Source organism: Gadus chalcogrammus, chromosome 4 (genome assembly GCF_026213295.1).
Source record: "Gadus chalcogrammus isolate NIFS_2021 chromosome 4, NIFS_Gcha_1.0, whole genome shotgun sequence".
NCBI lineage: Eukaryota > Metazoa > Chordata > Actinopteri > Gadiformes > Gadidae > Gadus > Gadus chalcogrammus.
The window spans coordinates 12,143,529-12,164,991 of NC_079415.1; positions in this window are offsets into that span (position 1 = coordinate 12,143,529).

The window sequence follows — 21,463 nt, forward strand, 5'->3', positions numbered from 1 at the left end:
TATATGCTAAGTGTCAAATATAGTTGATGGAAAGGTGGTAGTGAGAGGTAGATGCAACCCCTCGATGAGGAGCCCCACATACTACAGGTTTCTGCTGAGTTAGGGCCCGTTGGCCCAAGTCTGTTAGTTTTGATAGTCTGTCTGGACTAACAACTGCAGTTGCAGTTTTCCTCTTCTTCTGAAGTTCAGATCATTTTCATTGTTCTTTCTTACAAACAGTAGCGTGCTTAAGACTTGGCCCACCTAGCTTGCTGCAATGTTGTGGCTGTACAGAGTAGACCTATGTATTTTTCTTCCTCTTCATTAAGGCACAAGCCGTAAATAAAGGAAATGTGTTGAGTGCATTAAAAGGACAAACATCTGGGCTAGTTCATGTTATAACATTGCTAAAACAACAGATGTAATGGTGGCCCAAGAGTTTTGCACTTAACTGTACATGGCTTTTCTGCGGTTGCAGGCTCCTTGCCAGTTTCCAATGGCCTTATATCAAGGTCCTACCTACTAAGTTCAGTAACTCAATTCTTATGGTGTTCAAAGATCACCCTGGAGGCTGTTGGACAACTGGGTCTCTCAGAGCTGTAGCTGTGCTGCGGGCAAAGGCTTCTGTAGCCATATAACCGCTCTGCTGTTCCAGACAGCATTATGTGCAGCTGGGCCTTGATGTGGTTCCACCTTCCCTGGCCTGTACCAGTCAACCACAGATGTTGCATCGACCTCGAACCCACGTGTGCTGTTGTGTCCTCTGTTCAAATCATACACTTCAGTATTTGTCTAGAGTATATGAGCAATTTCCTGTATTGTTGTTCGCCTCAGGGAATCCATCCAGAGGCTGTGAGTGACCTGGTGGTGAAGAAACCCAAGTCGGTGGGGAAGACTGGAGTCAAGTCCACACTCTACAGAGCGTATGCTGGTAAGACATTTGTTTTGCAATTTGCACTCTGTTAAACTTGCTCATTATGAAAAGATGTATATTAGAATACATCTGTTATCACTACAATATAAAAAAAACAGTCACATTTTTATTTGACGTTTCGCCCTTTGATGTCCCACATCCTAGAGGGAATATCCAGCTTGGAGTTAGTACCATCTCAGCTGTGCTGACCTGGAAGATGTCAGCAATGACCTGTTCTTTAAGGCCAGTTGCTACTCTACAACAGTAGATGAAAAACTCATCAATGACTGGAATCTTCCTTGAAGGGCGTGGTGTTGGAATCGCCTCTTGTCCAATCCTCTGTGCTTTGCTCCAATAAAGAATATATTGTGTTGAGGGGCAAAACAGACTCCCAAAACACTTGAAACACTTCTTGAGATGGAAACCGAGTATAATATGTCATGGTCTGATCAGACACACAAAACCTGTTGAGGACAGTTTGTGGCCCCATGGACATTTCTTGCAGCCTTGCCTCCAGCTCAGCAATATACTCCAGGGCATCATCCAGTGCACCTACAGAAAAAGAAGAAAAATCAGTCTTCATTACCATTCATTCGTATTCACCCTTTCTTTTTATTGTATTGTTATTCTGTATACTTAAGTTTATTTATATTTATTATTATTACATTTATTTGTACTGTTTTCTGTTTTTCTTTTTTATGTATTAACTATAGGTTGAGTGTTGTACATAGAGTAAAAACCAAAGTCAAATTCCTCGTTTGTTCGCAAACCTTGCCAATAAAGCTGAATCTGAATTAATATGCAACCCCAGTTTAACAGTACGTCTGATGTTGATTGAATGTTTTAACGTTAACCATGCCATGTTTGGCAAAATTATACAATAGCCCAACAAGTGTTGAACACAAATAACAGACATAAAAGCTAGTTAGCACACATCTACTTTCCGGCAGGGGGGCGTGTCGCGTAGTCATGTTCCCCGGTACCTCTCCGGTCCGTTTGTGTTTTGTCCTCTCCTTCAGCTTTTCGAGCTGACACCCGTTTATACACGGGTGTTTTTTTCGGGGCTGTGGTGTAGCTGTTCCAGTCAAAACGACTAGGAACAGCTCCAGTATTCAGCGTAGCACTCCCGTCGTCATAATCAGCCGCTGAGAAATGCCGACTGACAGTGTACTCCCCTTCTGAATTACGAAATTAACTCCTTCATTCCGTCTGATCGCCACTGCTGTATTCGGTATTATTTGGGAAGTCGTGGAAATGTAAATACGGTTGTTTTTGTTTTGAATTGGCGCATAGAGGTACACAACAGAAGCTTTTGTTTTTTGACCGCGCCATTGTCAAATATCATGGACTACGCGACCGGAAGTCACTTTACCCGGTGAAGGCAAAATCGAACGCCGAACCAGGAAGTTGTGAGATAGGCCCATTGCGGAAGCCCTTTCCTTTTTCCATCGATCGCGAACATCACAGAAGTGTTGAAAACTTAAACAGAAAAATGAAGTCAGTGCCCGCAAAATTCTCTTCGTCCCGAAGTCGACCCGAGAGAGAATAAAAATCCTCCAGATGACAATTAATTACGTCCCCGGGACGACGGGACGTCGTTAATTTTAATCCCTGATACACACACAGCACACACAAGCACATGCGCACGAACATACATGGAAATGCACACACACACACGCACGCACACACACCGCACGTCAAGACAAAGGCAGCGACACATACACGGAAGAGCACACACACATGCGCACACACCGTACGTCAAGACAGGCAGCGACACACTCGCCGAGCTAAGAAGTTATGTTTTAAAACATAATGGCTCCACCATCGACACACGCGCAGGTACGACTCTACGTTCTAGAACATAAGGGCTCCTCACACACGCACGCTCACACACCGCGGCGAAACTCACCCTTAAACATAACGGCTCTGCCATCGACACACGTGCAGGTTAGAACACTCTACGTTTTTAAACATAAGGGCTCCTCACACACGCACACTCACACACCGCGGCGAAACTCACCCTTAAACATAACAGCTCTGCCATCGACACACGTGCAGGTTAGAACACACGCACGCGCACACACCGCAGCGACCCTTGCCTAGGTAAGACGTTATGTTTTTAAACATAACGGCTCCGCCATCGACACATGTGCTTAGGTAAAAACACACACGCACACACCGCAGCGACACACTCGCTGCGGTTATGTTTTTAAACATTATGGCTCCACTGTCTACAAACTCGCCCAGGTAAGATGTTCTGTCTAAAGACTGTAGAAATTGCGATAAAAGAAGACACAATTTCTCACCTCGACAAGCAACGGCAGGTCGTTATTTTCAAACATTGCGCCGACCGGCATATCAACACACAAGTCACGTGGTCTTAAAGAGACAGTGTCCCTATAACACAACGAAAATATTTGAATAACTCAGTATGGTGAATTATGTCTATAGAGTCCACCACAAGACTACACGCTCAAATGTAATATCACTCTCCTCCTTGAGCCTCCCGAAATGTCGTTACACTTTGTTGCTGACTCTTAATATTACTAGAGATGTTCCGATACCATTTTTTCCCTCCCGATACCGATTCCGATACTTATGCTGTGGGTATCGGCCGATACCGAGTACCGATACCAGTATGTTACAAAAATGACTGTGATATGATTATCATTGTGGTAAGGCCTGGGTCAGGTTAAACCCTTTGTAAATGAATGAATGAATAAGGCAAATTAAAGCCATTTATTTTTAAATAGAACAGTATAAAAAACAGTAGTGCAACAGCAACTTAAATAATAGTTATTTTAAAAAAAATAATAAAGTGTAGCCACAATATCTTTAAAGGAGCATTTCACCGGTGCAGACATGAATATGTATTGAAATTGGGTCCTATATGTAGTCGAATAATAAAATAAAATTCTAATTTGGTGCCGTCTTGACCGAGAAAAGGCAGAAAGTGACTTTTTGGCGCTTGTGGATTGAAGACAACAACTCCCACCATGCACAGCTTCGCTGGCGGCCACTCCCGCTGATCATCTCCGCCTATCGGACACCTCCTTGTTCCATCTACTAATGGAACAAATCAGCGTGGAGCTTGAACCGACGTCACTAGAGTAGTGACGCTTGCACAGAAGCATACGGCCGTCATCTTTCCTTATTCTGGGTGGAAATAGTAACATAGTTACGCCATTAAATGCGTTTATGTAAACATTTTTAGCGAGAAATGTGCATTTTAATTTCATAATGTTCGCTCGTTGAATTTGAAGGACGTTTTTTTTGATAGTTATGACGAAGAGGGAACGCTCCATTCACTGCTCGGTCTTGTCTATGCTATGCGCCTAATAATCCGGTGCGCCCTATATATGAAAACAGTTCTAAAATAGGCCATTCATTAAAAGGTGCGCCTTATAATCCGGTGTGCCTTATAGTACGGAAAATACGGTCCTCGTTTGTATTTCTTTCGAAATGGTGAACTTTTGCATGGAGCCATCTTCTATGTCAGATCCAGTACCCTCCGCCAATGTACTTCAGTTTTATCAACAGCCTCTGTTATCTTAGCTTCAGACGCTGTGGATGTTAGTTTCTGCTGGTGAAGTCCCACCCACTGGCACTGCTCTAATAGGTCTGTAGCGTCAGTGGGTCCCACCCCCTCGTCGTGCTCTTTAGCGTGACGCGTCTTCAAGTGTTTTATTAAGTTGCTAGTGTTGAAATTAGCAACACTCGTGCCACCCCTGGAAATCTTTTCACGGCATACGTTGCATGTCGCAGTCTTGCTGGTGGGAGCATCCAGCGTGAAATATTGCCACACCGCCGACATGATAACGCTAGCTCCTTGATTGACAGGTGATCAATTCTTCTTCGCCCCTCTAAAACAGCAGGCTGCAGATGGCAGCACAGCGCAACTGTTTTAAGAGCCGCGAAGAAGAACTGTGTCAGCGCTAACGGAGCTAACCAGTAAATAGCTTTCTATTTTAATAAATTACGTGGTATCGGAGGTGCCTGGACTCCAGTACTCGCCGATACCGATACCAGCATTTTCGGCAGTATCGGAGACATTTCCGATACTGGTATCGGAATCGGAACAACTCTAAATATTACCCTCCTCCTTGAGCCTCCGAAATGTCGTTACACTTTGTTGCTGACTCTTAATATTACCCTCCTCCTTGAGCCTCCCGAAATGTCCTGCGATATTGATATCCCCCTTCCCCCCTGCGGACTGTTTTAGTTTTTTTATTTTTCTTATGTTTTGTGTGTATGGTATGTGTGACTATAGGCTACTGCTGCCGGTCACTGGAAGAGATGTTTAATCTCAATGATGATTATTATTTTCAACTAACCAATAGTAGTTGCCTTGAATTTTAAAATGTCAAGGCACTTTTCAGCCCTGAATAACAATAAAAGCTATTTAATAATTGATTTGCATGCATAGTATACTACACTTTCCATTAAACAATTACCCCTTACCATAAATTGACTAATTTTATGATGCCATCAAATGCTCACACACTAGCTGCTTTCAGACACACGCGTAAATCCTGATATTCTCCTGATGGGCCGTATGTGTGAACAACTTTGGTGACATTTGTACCCTGAAAATCTCCTGAATAATACTACCCGTGACGTAGTTTTTTCTCCGTAGGAAATGTAAATTACCTGATATGTGAATGAGGAGTAGAAAGTCAGTATTTCTCACACCACTTTAGTGGGCATGTTGATGACACTTCTGCATGTCATTGAGTGGCCCCCTAAATGATAATCAGCCTGTTGCCTTTAGATCGCTGAATGGTTAAAAAATATTTAAATGATGGCACTGCTTGTAAGAGTCATTTTTGGTGAATGAATGTTATACGTTGTAACATTATAGGCAAAATGTTATTATATTTTGCACTCAGAAATCTGTGACATTATCGACTGGTGTTTCCACATTATTGCTATGGGTTTAATAACTCTAGTATTAATAAAACTCAAATGAATACAGAATTGTACAAATATTCACAACTCTGGAAGGGGTACTGTGAAATATATTATAACAGAAAATGATCACTGAAATATTATATGTACATACATTCATTAGTTGTTTAATGATTCAAAGTTGTGCCGTGCGGAAGGTTTAAATTTAAGAGATGAGATAACAATCCATACTGGGGAACAAACAACCCCCAAAATGTCCGAGAAACTCAATAACGTTACTTTAGACTTCCTGATTCACGCTGGCCCAGAAAATGCACCCATGTTAAATGGGGTGGTAATCCTTTAACTCGAAATGAACAGGTACTGTATCCATAAAGGACCTACCTTATATTGTTAACCTTTCATGAGTTTGACACTTAGAATGACGGTATTCACCATTAATTAATATTAGTTAATGCAGAAATAAGCATTCACCCAGTGTTAATTAAAAGTAACCTCATGGCTAGTTATCATTTACTAATGGTGTTAATGATGAATAAGGAATTTAAGTAGTGTCATTAGTGTCATTGTTGTGAACAATCAAAAGTAGATTTTGCATACGGTAATGTCATTTAACAGACCAATGTTTTCAGTGGCGATCTTCCATCCGAACTAGCCTGAAGCTCCAATGACGGCACCAATTGTCCTACAAATGTTGTATTATTTTTTTAATTGTCCTCATATAAACAGTGTCTGGGGTCATACAACTCGCTGTATTTCTCTACCTCAACCATCAACCGCACCTCTTCCATGATCGCAAATGGAAAAGAGTAAGAATATGCAAAGTAATCAAGAGGTTCATAGTCTGTGGACGGACACAGGGTTCTAGTTTTATGGGGGGCCTAGAACTACGGTTATTTCATTTTATAGGATATGGGGATGCCTCATTATCCATACGGTGCAACCCGGTCTCACGAAAAGACGTGACACTGTCACGTTATTTAATCTATTGAAACGTGATCAGGATCGCGTATTTTCAAATTTTTCGTGTTAAAAAGCCCAAATTTCAAACCCATGTATTTCAATTGGAAGTATTTGTCATGTCACCAGCACGACTTCCAAACTAAGGTTCTGTGCGGGAGCGTTCTCCCTAATGTCCCTTAAGGAGCTCCGTACAGTACATTTATTGTTAAAAATTGTGAACAATATGACAGCTTTAGGCCACCCGTTTCTACTTTCACCTTTGATTCTGAGAAATTGTGACAATTCACGGATATAGGCTAATAAATGCAGGTGCGCTGCTCAGGCAAACCGCGAAAGAAAAAAGGGTAGCTGCTTAATCTGTTCTTTTTAGAATTGTATGTCTTGATGTTTTGATCTAGCCATAGATCTATTGTCTTGTTTTTGGCTATGTGAATGGAAGTCCGCGTCGATGCCTCGCAAGTACAGTGTCGTGAGCGGACGTGACATCTAGAAGTCATACCGTATAATAATGGGTTATCATTAATATTGATGCGTAGGGGTTGATTATAACTCTTGTTTATTGTTTATACCACAGTCTTGGGGGAATACTCGTATTCTGATTGGCTGCAGGGTGTGTATTATCTCCTGATATAGGCCTACCAGACCCCTGCTAAGTAGTTCCAGTCAGTGTTTAGATTCTCTGCCCGAGCCCGAGCCCGACCCAACCCGACCCGCGGGCCGGGTCGGGTCGATATTTCCCATCACTATCCTCGGGCCGGGCCTTTGATCGGGCGTTTTTACTTTTATTTTATCATTATCATAAATTAGCCTAATCTGATGAGAAATCTATGCCATAAACAGAAATATTATGGGTCTTTATTACACGGGTCTTCTCAATGCCGTGGAACGCTCCGTTCACTTGCATGGGTCCGGGGATATCTCGGGATTGGTTTCTTTATTAATCGAATGGGAAATGCAATAGGCCTATTTTAGGACCGAATCACCGTTGAACTTGTTTCTAATAACATTTCTAGCGAGAAATATACTTTTTACTTGCATAATCTTTAGTCAGTGATTACGTTTGATCTTTAGTTTTATAGTTATTAGGAAGATTTTATCGGCTCGCTCGCATGTTTCAATGACGTTAGGTTGCTAAGGACGCTGCTTTCGCTATACTAGCACACACACACACACACACACACACACACACACACACACACACACACACACACACACACACACACACACACACACCACACACACACACACACACACACACACACACACACACACACACACACAATGCATTTCGCTGCAGATATTCCCTCAATTATTATTACTTTCAAAACGTTGACCAAGGTGGAATATCCTTTTTATTTGGGCTCCTTCTAGGACATTTTGGGTGGATTTTGAACGGTATGTGGGCGGGACGTTTTTTGCAGGACCTGGCAACCCTGCGCTGTTGCCCGGGGTGCTGAAATGCTCCGGAACAGATCTGGATCCACTATGGACAAAATACTTGTATGCCCCCCCCCCCCCTTAAATAAATTCTATGGCAGAATAAAGAATAAATTCATGCATTATCATTCAACTTGAACATGTGTTTTTACAGTATAGCGTGGGGGAGGGCTGACGTATGTTGCCCAACCCGGAAGTGAGCGTCGCCCTGGTTTCCCTTGACAAAAAGCCAACGGGTTTTTCCATTGGATTTTGGATTATTGCAGAAAAATTAGCATCTTTGAAGCACCTCCTCAAAAACTGAAAATAAATAAATAAATAAAAATATCTGTGCTCCAAAGAACGAAATGTAAACCAATGCATTCTGAATAATAATAATAATAATAATACATTTAATTTAGAGGCGCCTTTCAAGACACCCAAGGTCACTTTACAGAGCATATAGTCATCATTCAAAACTATGTAAAACAGACTAGGAATAAAAGAAAAACAGAGGTTAAACATGAAGAATAATAATAATTAATAACACTCAAAGACGCCTACAGTGAAGGGGGGACCTCACTAACCACCACCAATGAGTAGCACCCACTTGGGTGATGAATGGGAGTGTTTGTCTGATTTTTCCATGCTACACAGAACGAAATGTAAACCCATGCAAATAAAGACTTCATGTTCATAATCATTTAAATATCATTAATCTCCTGAGTGTGTCGAGTGGTATTCTATTTTTTTCAACGGGGCTGCATCCAGTCACTTGACCGTCATGGTTGCTATGGTGGTTGCTATCGACCGCCCCCTCTAATCCTTACATGGTTCTAAAAACCACGCGGCAAAGGAGCTGCCGTCCATTGTGTTGTTTTTGTCGTAAACTAGGGTCAGATGGTTAAAAAATAGACAGATATTCCAAGGTATCCTTAAAAGGCAGCTTGGATGTTTTTATTTTGTGCAGTTTAGACTTCTTCTATAACCTATTTTTGAAAGCAAAACACCAAGCTCATTGATTTAACGAGGCAGGGTTATTTGAAACTATTTATTGAATAAATATTTATGAGAGGTCATTCCTTCTCCTGAGTTTGCTTCCTATTTATGTCTAGTGTACACCCCTACTGTCAACAAGCATCACCATCAACCTGTGGCTTACAGGAAATGACTCAGCAAGTGCTCCATCTTGTTGCACCCACCCAGCGGCTCGCTTGCAAGATTTTGGCCTGAAGTTCTTCCCAGACCTACACCGTAGCCATCCAACCTGCATATCGGAGGATCAGGCCTCTCTTTAATAATGACAAAAAGTTATGAGAGGAATACACATAAACTTTTTTTTTTATTTTACTATTTACTTTCCGATAGAAATTTGTGACAAATGACATATTATTTAGCATCTACACGTTGAGCTGAGTCCAATGACACCAAGCATGACACTCTAGCAAATGTATTTTACATGGTACATATGGTCTAGGACATGATCTCGGTGTGGCAAGAGGGCAAGCTTGATCTCATTGGACTCAGCTTAACGTGTAGATGCTAAATAACATGTAATTTGTAAAGAATCTCCATCGGGAAGCAAATCTATAGCTGGTCATTATTGATAAAGGCCCCCAAAATCGACAGCTAATTACTACCCCGAAACATATTCAAATATGATAATGTGTGACACTGTTGCAATCGCCTCGAAACGTAGATATCAAAGGACACCTTGTTTGCCCCCTTACGCCTCCGGGAAGATATTTTCATACTTCTAATGGATTGATTCATATTTTAAGGTTCTCGGAGTGAGACTTTAGGCGGCTGCAGCAGAAGTGTTGAGACGAAAGATGATATCAAGACATTTATAGAATATTCCGATTCACATTATGATTCTTCGTCATAACTATCCGACCAAACATCCTTCACATTCACTGAGCGAAGATTATGAAAGTCCAGGCCCCCCCTTCCTGCACTCGGGTTCCGACTGGGCCAAGTTTCGGGCAGGAAGGGCCCTCCGGTTCCGACCGGGTGAAGTTTCGGTGCGGGGGTCCCAGTTAGGCCCTAGAATAAGGTATTCAAATTTCAGGGCGGTACGACCTTCCTATCTCAAAAACTGTTTTTCCACCACATTCTGGACCATTAGGTCTTGCAGGCAACACTTCTGAGGGGCTTTGTCCAAATGACAGTCCATTTGGGAAAACTTTTTTTCTCTAAGGGCTACAATTCCAAATCTCGGATATGTCGTTCTCTGGGCACCGGGAAATGTGTGTAAACATTTCAGTATCCCTAGCTATCTCGAAAAGGCCGGAAAAGGGGCGTGACCTCCAACAGTACAGTAAATGTACATAAGACAGAGGTTAGTTTCTAGTCCCCATTTTTTGTGGGATGGATGTGTACATTTGTGGCTTAAGGTGTGTAGACACAGCTGGCCTGTGGCCACGTTTTTGAAGTCTGGGATCAAAAGGTCAAAAGGAGCCGGCACCACGCCGCTTATGAGGTAACAAAAAGTTCATGTGTATTTCTCTCATAACTTTTTGTCACTATTAAAGAGAGGCCTGATTCTAAGATATGCATGTTGGATGGCTAGGGTGTAGGTCTGGGAAGAACTTCAGGCCAAAATCATACAAGCGAGCCGCTGGGTGCAGGTGCAACGAGATGGAGGGGGGCCTGGACTTTCATAATCTTCGCTCGGTGAATGTGAAGGATGTTTGGTCGGATACTTATGACGAAGAATCATAATGTGAATCGGAATATTCTATAAATGTCTTGATATCATCTTTCGTCTCAACACTTCTGCTGCAGCCGCCTAAAGTCTCATTCCGAGAACCTTAAAATATGAATCAATCCATTAGAAGTATGAAAATATCTTCCCGGAGGCGTAAGGGGGCAAACAAGGTGTCCTTTGACATCTACGTTTCGAGGCGATTGCAAAAGTGCCACACATGATCATATTTGAATATGTTTCGGGGGGTAGTAATTAGCTGTCGATTTTGGGGGCCTTTATCAATAATGACCAGCTATAGATTTGCTTCCCGATGGAGATTCTTGACAAATTACATGTTATTTAGCATCTACACGTTAAGCTGAGTCCAATGAGATCAAGCTTGCCCTCTTGCCACACCGAGATCATGTCCTAGACCATATGTATCATGTAAAATACATTTGCTAGAGTGTCATGCTTGGTGTCATTGGACTCAGCTCAACGTGTAGATGCTAAATAATATGTCATTTGTCACAAATTTCTATCGGAAAGTAAATCAATAGCTGCTCATTATTGATTAAGGCCTCCAATTTCGACAGCTAATTACTACCATTAAACATGTTCGAATATGCTCATGTGTGGCACCATTGCAATCGCCTGGAAGCGTAGATGTTGAAGGACACCTTGTTCGCCCTCTTACGACACCGGGAAGATATTTACATACTTCTGATTGACTAATGAATTGATTCAGCTATTCCCTCAGAAGTCTGGGGTCAAAAGGTCAAAAGCAGCCGACACCACGCCGCTTATGAGACAACAAAGGTTTATGTGTATTCCTCTCATAACTTTTTGTCATTATTAAAGAGAGGCCTGATTCTCCGATATGCAGGTTGGATGGCTACGGTGTAGGTCTGGGAAGAACTTCAGGCCAAAATCTTGCAAGCGAGCCGCTGGGTGGGTGCAACAAGATGGAGCACTTGCTGAGTCATTTCCTGTAAGCCACAGGTTGAAGCGTATATGCGTCCTTTGAGACCCCCTTTGATATACAAGAGACCCCAAGGCTTACTTAAATGTTGTCGACTCAGTCACCTATTGCATCACTTCCTTTAGGACTTCGGCCTCCTAATTGATCATTGTAGTATAATTGAATGCCCTCTTTCATATATATGATACCTCCACCACCGGGACGTGGCAGCAATTCTCAAAATCCATATGGGGAGGGGGGGGGGGGGGGGGTGATGCTTGCTGACAGTAGGGGTGTACACTAGACATAAATAGGAAGCAAACTCAGGAGAAGGAATGACCTCTCATAATATTTATTCAATAAATTGTTTCAAATAACCCTGCCTCATTAAATCAATGAGCTTGGTGTTTTGCTTTCAAAAATAGGTTATAGAAGAAGTCTAAACTGCACAAAATAAAAACATCCAAGCTGCCTTTTAAGGATACCTTGGAATATCTGTCTATTTTTTAACCATCTGACCCTAGTCTGACCCGGTATGACTTCTAGATGTCACGTCCGCTCGCGACACTGGACTTGCGAGGCATCGACGCGGACTTCCATTCACATAGCCAAAAACAAGACAATAGATCTATGGCTAGATCAAAACATCAAGACATACAATTCTAAAAAGAACAGATTAACGCACCTGCATTTAATAGCCTATATCCGTGAATTGTCACAATTTCTCAGAATCAAAGGTGAAAGTAGAAACGGGTGGCCTAAAGCTGTCATATTGTTCACAATTTTTAACAATAAATGTACTGTACGGAGCTCCTTAAGGGACATTAGGGAGAACGCTCCCGCACAGAACCTTAGTTTGGAAGTCGTGCTGGTGACACGACAAATACTTCCAATTGAAATACATGGGTTTGAAATTTGTGCTTTTTAACACGAAAATTTTGAAAATACGTGATCCTGATCACGTTTCAATAGATTAAATAACGTGACAGTGTCACGTCTTTTCGTGAGACCGGGTTGTACGGTGAGACCATGACGCACCTCCGCTACGCCCTGGCCTACGGTGTAGCCAGACTACAATGCAATTGTAGGCCTACTCAGTAGATAGTAGTAAGTAGTAAGATATTTATTAAAGGTCCCATGACATGCTATTTTATGTATTCTTTAATATAGGTATTAGTGGGCAACTAACACAGTATTCAAAGACGTTCCCTAAATTCAGCCGTGGTGCAGAGTTACAGCCACTCCGAGCCAGTCGCACATTGAGCTTCCCCCAAATGCGCTGTTTCGGTGGGCGTGTCAAGGAGGAGGGTGGGGGTGTGGCCCTGAGCAGCTTGCAGCCACCTTGCGCTCTGTTTACAGTGGATGTATCGCAATGGCGAGGCGCACACCCTTTAGCCGTGTTCTGTAAATATTCTAGAACACACGGGAGTCCTGGAGCTCTATATCTAAATATTATCATATAGCCTACACAGATATCTATATCATATAATATATATTATCACGGCCAAAAGCTGTGTGAGCCGATATTATGAATCTCAAACGACCGCGTTGGGTTCTCCGACGTTCCTGGTTCTTCAACGTCCACATCAATGTGAATACACACACTGTAACGCAAGTGTTTCTTGTTGGTTCTTTGACGTGTCTTGTATTTCCACAACGAGACTGTCGTGGGGGTTATCTGAGCCATGGTTGAGAAGGAATTGGGGGAAAGGAACTTTGGTTTGACTCGCTGAAGTAGGCTACATGAACTGCGACATGCCGCCGGTTGCCGCGAGGCACCATCGCCCGGCAGTGGGCAGCCGGCAGCGCGCGGTTCAGTCGACTTCAGGTTGATGTGAAAGTGGAAGAACCAGAGACGTCGCAGAACCCGACAAAGTCGTTTGTGATTCATAATATCGTCTGGAGGCGCACACAATATGTTATATGATATAGATATCTATGTATTATATGATATTATTTAGATATAGAGCTCCAGGACTGTAACGCAAGTGTTGTACACTTCCTTGTTATTTGGATAACCGTTCTGCTGTTGGTGTGATGGCGCATAACACGAATGAATGAATTGGGGGGAAGGAACTTTGGCTTTGACTCCCTCAAGAACATGAACCACGACATGGAGGAGAAAGGGATTGTTGGCGGCGAATGTCTCCCGCTTGAGCCCCGCTGAGGGACCACCGCCGGAGGCGGAGGTGCATAAGCGCTGCCCGGCAAAGATCCCTTTCTCCTCCTTGTCGTGGTTCATGGTCTTGAGGGAGTCAAAGCCAAAGTTCCTTCCCCCCAATTCATTCTCAACCTTGGCTGAGATAACCCCCAATACGAGTCTCGTTGTAGAAATACCAGAGACGAGAGTCCGACGTGATGCGCCATCACACCAACAGCAGAACGGTTATCCAAATAACAAGGAAGTGTACAACACTTGCGTTACAGTCCTGGAGCTCTATATCTAAATAATATCATATGATACATAGGCCTAGATATCTATATCATATAACATATTGTGTGCGCCTCCAGACGATATTATGAATCACAAACGACTTTGTCGGGTTCTGCGACGTCTCTGGTTCTTCCACTTTCACATCAACCTGAAGTCGACTGAACCGCGCGCTGCCTGCTGCCGGCTGCCCGCCGCCGGGGGATGGTGACTCGAGGCAACCGGCGGCATGTCGCAGTTCATGTACTTCAGCGAGTCAAACCAAAGTTCCTTTCCCCCAATTCCTCCTCAACCATGGCTCAGATAACCCCCACGACAGTCTCGTTGTGGAAATACAAGACACGTCAAAGAACCGACAAGAAACACATGCGTCACAGTGTGTATTCATTTCACACACACACATGTGGCGCTCGCACGGTCGAGTCTCATTGGCGGGCCAACGTCTCTGGGCGGGCCAGGCAGAGTAAGGGGAGGAGCTGAGATTCCTGATGACGTCATGAGCACAGACATTCCAAACAGCGCGCTTGAGCCTCCGTTTTTTCGAAGGCGAGCAGAACAGCTATTGCTAGTTTTACACCAAACGAAAGTTTTAGCCGCTGGGGGACCATAGGCAGGCTAGGGGAACTCATATTTATTTTAGAAAACCTCCCAAAGTGAGATTTTCATGTCATGGGACCTTTAACAAATTTGAAAGAAGGCCATTTTCCCCCCTGCAATATGTAACTACAACTACATATACAATTCATTTTAATGTGAATAGTAAACAAGGTTCATATAATTTGTAGATAGTAGTAAGTAGATAGTAGTAAGTAGTAAGATATTTATAAACAAATTTGAAAGAAGGCAATTTTTCCCCCTGCAATATGTAACTACAACTACATATACAATTCATTTTAATGTGAATAGTAAACAAGGTTCATATAATTTGTATATAATTGTATATTATAGTTACGATTGATATTTCCATGACAGTGAGTCAGATGCTGGTGAATTGGCATTATTTCCATGAATCAATCACCTACAGCCGCAAGATTTGGCCAGTCTCACCCATACACTCGGAATTACTTTTTACTGATGCATGTTATAAGTTTGCTTGTAAACATTAGACAAGCCATGAGCAAAAAAGATGATGCAACTAGACTGTTAATAAATATTTAGGCCCTGTCCACACTAACCCGGGTAAATATAAAAATGCACATTCGCAATGAAAACGATCTCCGTCCACACTATCTTTTTCATATCGTTTACAGAATGTTTTGCATCCACGTTCCACATTGAAATGATTTTGATAAACATTTGTTGCCAAGGTTACGCGACTCCCGCCAAGCCTCTCTGTTTAGATAACAGGCGCGCGATTAGCTCTGATAGTTGCAGTTGAACAGCTGCCTAATCATTTTCACTCACAAGCAAAAATATGGCCCAAACCAAAAGTACAAAGTTGTTTTTTTAGAAACGCCACTCCAAGTAGGATTGCAGCTCCAAGGACATGGCTTACCGGGGTTGTACAAGAGCTGAGCTCCTTTAGCATTCCAGTGTGTACCTCACACACTGGATTAGCGGCTGGCCATCCAGGTCAGCAGCTAATCACTTTCCCCCATAGTGATGTAGGGTGCGTTCTGAAGAACATGAAGTGAGAGCAAGATCTTCCTCTTTGCATGGCCTATGCATTCACCTTCTATTTGTGGGTGTGAAGCACACACAACACACAACAAAGAGCATGGACTGGTGGAACTGGCACTGCACAGCCTTGACATACTTTGGATTGCTGAAGAGTCATTTAAAAACTGCTCGTATATGTTGGCCATGACATACGGCAAAGTGGACCAATGTATCCAATCACATGGGCTTGAAAGCTTTTAATTTATTCCCCTCATGGTTACAGAGTAAAGTGAAGAACCCAGCCTTGATGTGAGAGGAAGAGGGTCTGTCACATCTTCACAGCTTTGTGGTTATGCTTCTCTTTGGACTTTATCACTGTGATGGACAAGATATAGAGGCAATTACATCAAATACCACAGCCACAGGTCGATGGAGCAATGCCAGGGACATTGAAGACCTCCTTTAAATCCCTGTAGTCCGCTCGATTGCAGTCTGGAGATTTATAGATAATTCAAGAAAATGGTCAACTCATTTTCAAAAGGTTAAGGTGTATCATAATTTCTGTGCGGGGGCTGGCTCTTGCTAACCTATATTAGACTTGCAACAGTATGTGTTTGGAATATCTAAAGATATCACACATATACTTTACTGTGTTGTTGTGAATACCGATTATGAAACAGTATATCTATAATCACCTGGATAACAATAATCAAGCAATAAAAGATCTTGGAATTAAATTAAACACATTGAAGAGGAAACCTGAAGAAAAATATTTTCAAATGTAAGGGTTCACCATTAGAAATAGATCTGGTTCCCACATGGAGATGCATAGCCTGACATGGTGTCATAAACGGACTTGATCCCTAGGCATCCCATGAGGGTTGCCAGCTATGGATGTAACGACATAAGCCTGCTTTATTTATAGACTTTCACTTGCTTTTATGGACGTTCTCCATTCATGTATCTTTAGATGAGGTCTTACATATTATACAGGTATGTTACAACCGGCTAAGTCTATACTTATGTAGACTTTATGAAGCCCTCATTTGGCAAAACATTTGTTGCACAGCTTTGTTTAAAAATATTTGTTCTCTGAGGGAAGAGTTCCACAGGTTGTCCAAGAGGCAAGGGGCCTCTAACATGGGATCATTTAATGTCTGATTGACTGTGGACGAGTCCTACGAGTGGTGAGATCAGTTTCCAGACATGTTTATGATCTCGCTACAGCTGCTTAATTTGTTTAGATCAAATGTGTTTTCAATGAGTCTCCATGTTCTGAGCCTTGAGACTCAATCAAAACCAAATTTAATAAGAGCAAAGTGGGGCAAGAATTGCTTGAATTGTTTTAAGATTGATAATACATGAATATACTAATAATGGCGATAACAATAATTAAACAAAACTAAAGACTATCTAAGATGTTAACAAGTTTTGATGTAGTCTTTTCCAGACTTTAAAATACTACATACTAGAGCCATGTGCAACTGGGACTGCACTGTTGTAATATGTCCAATTTTGGTAGGAAATGCACTCTATGATTTCATGTTAATTGAAACTAAATCTTATACATATGCCTTTGTGTACTGACTATTTATAATTTTGGTGTTTATTACCAAAATAAAAATGTAAATAAATGACATTGCTAAGACTGAGTTCAACAAGCTGGTTAAGATCTGTGATGGTGACAAGTTAAGTCCCAAAACCATTACAATTCCGTTAAAAAACAACAACTAATGGATTCCACACACACCTTTAATTGATTTCTTTGGTTCATTCCCCAGGTTAAGGTCTCTGCTGAAGATTCACAAAGTTGTATTTGTCACATGCAAACAAGTATGCAGTGAAATGTAAATTGTTTATTCCACTGTACTGCAGAAGCGGTACAATATAAAACAAAAAGATAAAATACACAACGTGATTTCTATGCTATAGCAGCATGTATACAGTGTAACAATGAATGAAGAGGTGACGATATACAATATCCAGTGTCTGTCAGGCGCTTGTAGTGTTGTTTGTGATTGTCATTGTCATTGTCATTGTCATTGTCAGAGAGTGTGTTTGAGTGAAAGTGGTGGGCTGGGCATTGATATTCCTGATGGCCTGTGGGTTAAGATGGATATTGTGCTACTGAACATATTAGAATAGATCAATGTCGTAAACAATTTATATTCAAATGGTTTTTTTCGTTTGTCATTTATTTGAAATTTGAAATTCTATTATTTGAATGAAGATTTACTAACTAATTCACACTACCAAATACTGCACATGAGTGACTAATCTTGTTATCATCCTATGAAATAACTGGTTGCTGCATACTTATATATTCATTACTACCGTAATTGTCTGACATATATACCTACACATATATACTTTATACATATATATATATATACCTACACATATATACTTTATACATATATATATATCGAAGGGGGCACTGGTGGGCTGGGCATTGATATTCCTGATATATATGTAAGGGATAATGCCCGACGAGGTGTCCATTATCAGGAATTAATGGACGACGTGGAGGCGTGAACCGTCCGACGCGAAGCGGAGGACGGTTGCCTCCGCGAAGTCCATTACCACGGTCACTTACCAACGGTGACCAAATTAAGACCATTCATTTATATTTTCATGCGTTTTACAATCTGAATATAAGTTTTCCACAAAACATACATTTGTTTCCCTGGTTACGCCTGAGGGTCCGACTAATACCCGGAACCATCATTACACGCCCGTTGGGTTCTCATGCAACGGAAACGTTGTTCACTCCTCCAGTAATTAGGACGGACCATAGCTACGACTTTAGAACGGGAGGTAGCGGGAGGTATTATAGTCCGCTGAGCTTTGTTTTGTTTCCCGTTGCTATGGTTACTACTATTTTAGAGACGATACGCCCATAGACATCTATGGATACGCCAGCTAGCGCATTAATTGAGAACGGTAAACAGACAATTTGACGGAACTACTTGTCCAGGTGTCCGTATATCAGGAGTTAATGCACACCCTGCATCCAATCAGAATCGAGTATTCCCGCAGACCGTGGTATAAGTAAGGGATAATGCCCGACGAGGTGTCCATTATCAGGAATTAATGGACGACGTGGAGGCGTGAACCGTCCGACGCGAAGCGGAGGACGGTTGCCTCCGCGAAGTCCATTAATTCCTGATAATGTACACCTCGAAGGGCATTATCCCGCTTATACCACGGTCACTTACCAACGGTGACCAAATTAAGACCATTAATTTATATTTTCATGCATTTTACAATCCGAATATAAAGTTTTCCACAAAACATACATTTGTTTGCCTGGTTACGCCTGAGGGTCTGACTAATACCCGGAACCACCATTACACGCCCGTTGGGTTCTCATGCAACGGAAACGTTGTTCACTCCTCCAGTAATTAGGACGGGCCCATAGCTACGATTTTAGAACGGGAGGTAGCGGGAGGTATTATAGTCCGCTCAGCTTTGTTTTGTTTCCCGTTGCTATGGTTACTACTATTTTAGAGACGATACGCCAGCTAGCGCATTAATTGAGAACGGTAACAGACAATTTGACGGAACTACTTGTCCAGGTGTCCGTATATCAGGAGTTAATGCACACCCTGCATCCAATCAGAATCGAGTATTCCCGCAGACCGTGGTATAAGGAAATATATTGACTATCAATTAGGCTCAACCGTGCAACATTTATATCAGGGTTCTCCCCAAACCATTTAGCCTAAAGTTGCACTGTGCCACCATACCCCTTCCAGCGCCACCGTGCTACATCCTTTTTTTCCATTTAATTTCTGAGACGGTTTAATTGGTTAAAAAAGGAATATGAATTGAGTCTCTTTAGGATCAGCTCTTGGTCTGAGTCGGACTCGTTTGACGCGGTGCGACACAGCGCACAGTGGCTCGTCTGGTGTGTTACGTCTGCTTTGAGTTCTTTAGTAGAAAGAGAATGCACATCAGATTATCCCAGTTAAATACAATGGCTGTTGGCATTGTATTTAACTGTGGCACGTGAAACAGATGTTCCTGTTAAGAAAGACACCTTTGAATGGGCTAGCCTTCTTCAAATTATCATTGAACTAAAAAGGTGTTTTTTACATTGTGCAAAGGTAATTGTTAATTTATTTGTTTTTGTTTGTTCTACATATACATTTTCACAATAGTAAAGAGTATATCATAGGGATTAGAGAATGCTATTTAAGTGCCACAGGAAAAGCAGGCCTTCTTTGGAGGCTAATGATAGTGGTGGGCCTCCTGTCAACACATGTTTGGAAAGTACAAGCAGTTACTCCATGTTAAAAAGCCACACAAAGCTCTTTATGACATGCAGAATCTTGTTTCTTACATTCTGCCACTAGGTCAATCACTTCCTAAGGTTTACACATAAATACCAGTTACATAATTTTATGAAACTTGCATAACTAAACATAACCACAGTTAGTTAATTGCCAGTCTAGTCTATCGACAAGACTGTAACACAAAGTGATGAGCATTCGAAAATGAAATATATATGCAGCACTACACCCATGTTAATATTGTGTTTCATAAATAGTCTGGTTGGTAGTAAGCACTAGGCATGCCTTAAGTTCTTAAGTTCTAATACTATGCATTTGTTTACATTATTGTATTATTCATACATTTTGAGCTCAAAGTGTAATGTGAATTAAAGATTGTTAAATATTAATTTGTCGAAAACTATTAGTGACATTCTGGATTTGCTTTATCCTCAAAGGTAAAAAATCTGTACACATAAAACTGTGCTGTGCTGTGTGCTATAATTTAAGACAGAATAAGCAGTGCATTAGAATTCATACTCATGTACACATGTAAATAGTAAGTACGTCGGTAATAAACCCCATGTGAAATATAAACCAAAGCTATAAGAGGGTTTACCCCTCATGCCCATATTGAGTGTTGGCTTACCCTGCGGGCTAGTATATAAGAGGACCCAGAGGGATGAACAGCTCTCAGGGCAGTTGAGGAAGTAACAGCTAGTGGTAAGTCAGAATGTAGATAAAACTCTCATGCATTAAAACTTGAATGCTCTGTTTGACATTCACTTAATATTTTTGTGTAATTTAGAGATTATTATAATTATGCAAAAAGTATCTTATCACCTACGGCAGCATTGAGTAGCAAAAACTCAATTGATGAGGTTGTTTGATAGATCCATTAATTGTATTTGTTTATTTAGTCTGTAAATGTAAAGCTATATGGCATGGCGTACAAGTAAAGGTCCTTTTATATTGAATGTGATTGGTCGTCACGTCTTTTATCACAGCAATAAATAATAACAAATCATTGAGCTGAATGGGACTATACCGTCTCCTATCCCGGAAAAGGGCTTTAAATGTACGAGCACCAGGATCACATTTTCATTCTACGAATCAGATTACCCGATGAGAGTCGGGTAACTTTTTTCATGGTCACCATGGACAATGTACATGTTGTGGGATATGTTATAGGTAGCAGGTTTTTAATTTTTTTCTTATTGGATCCAAAGTGGTAAACTGCATTCATAGACACATAATTATAGCTATCGGTTTTATGTATTGATCATTTATCTCCATAGCAGTCTGCGCTACAAGCAAATGTTTCCTTGCA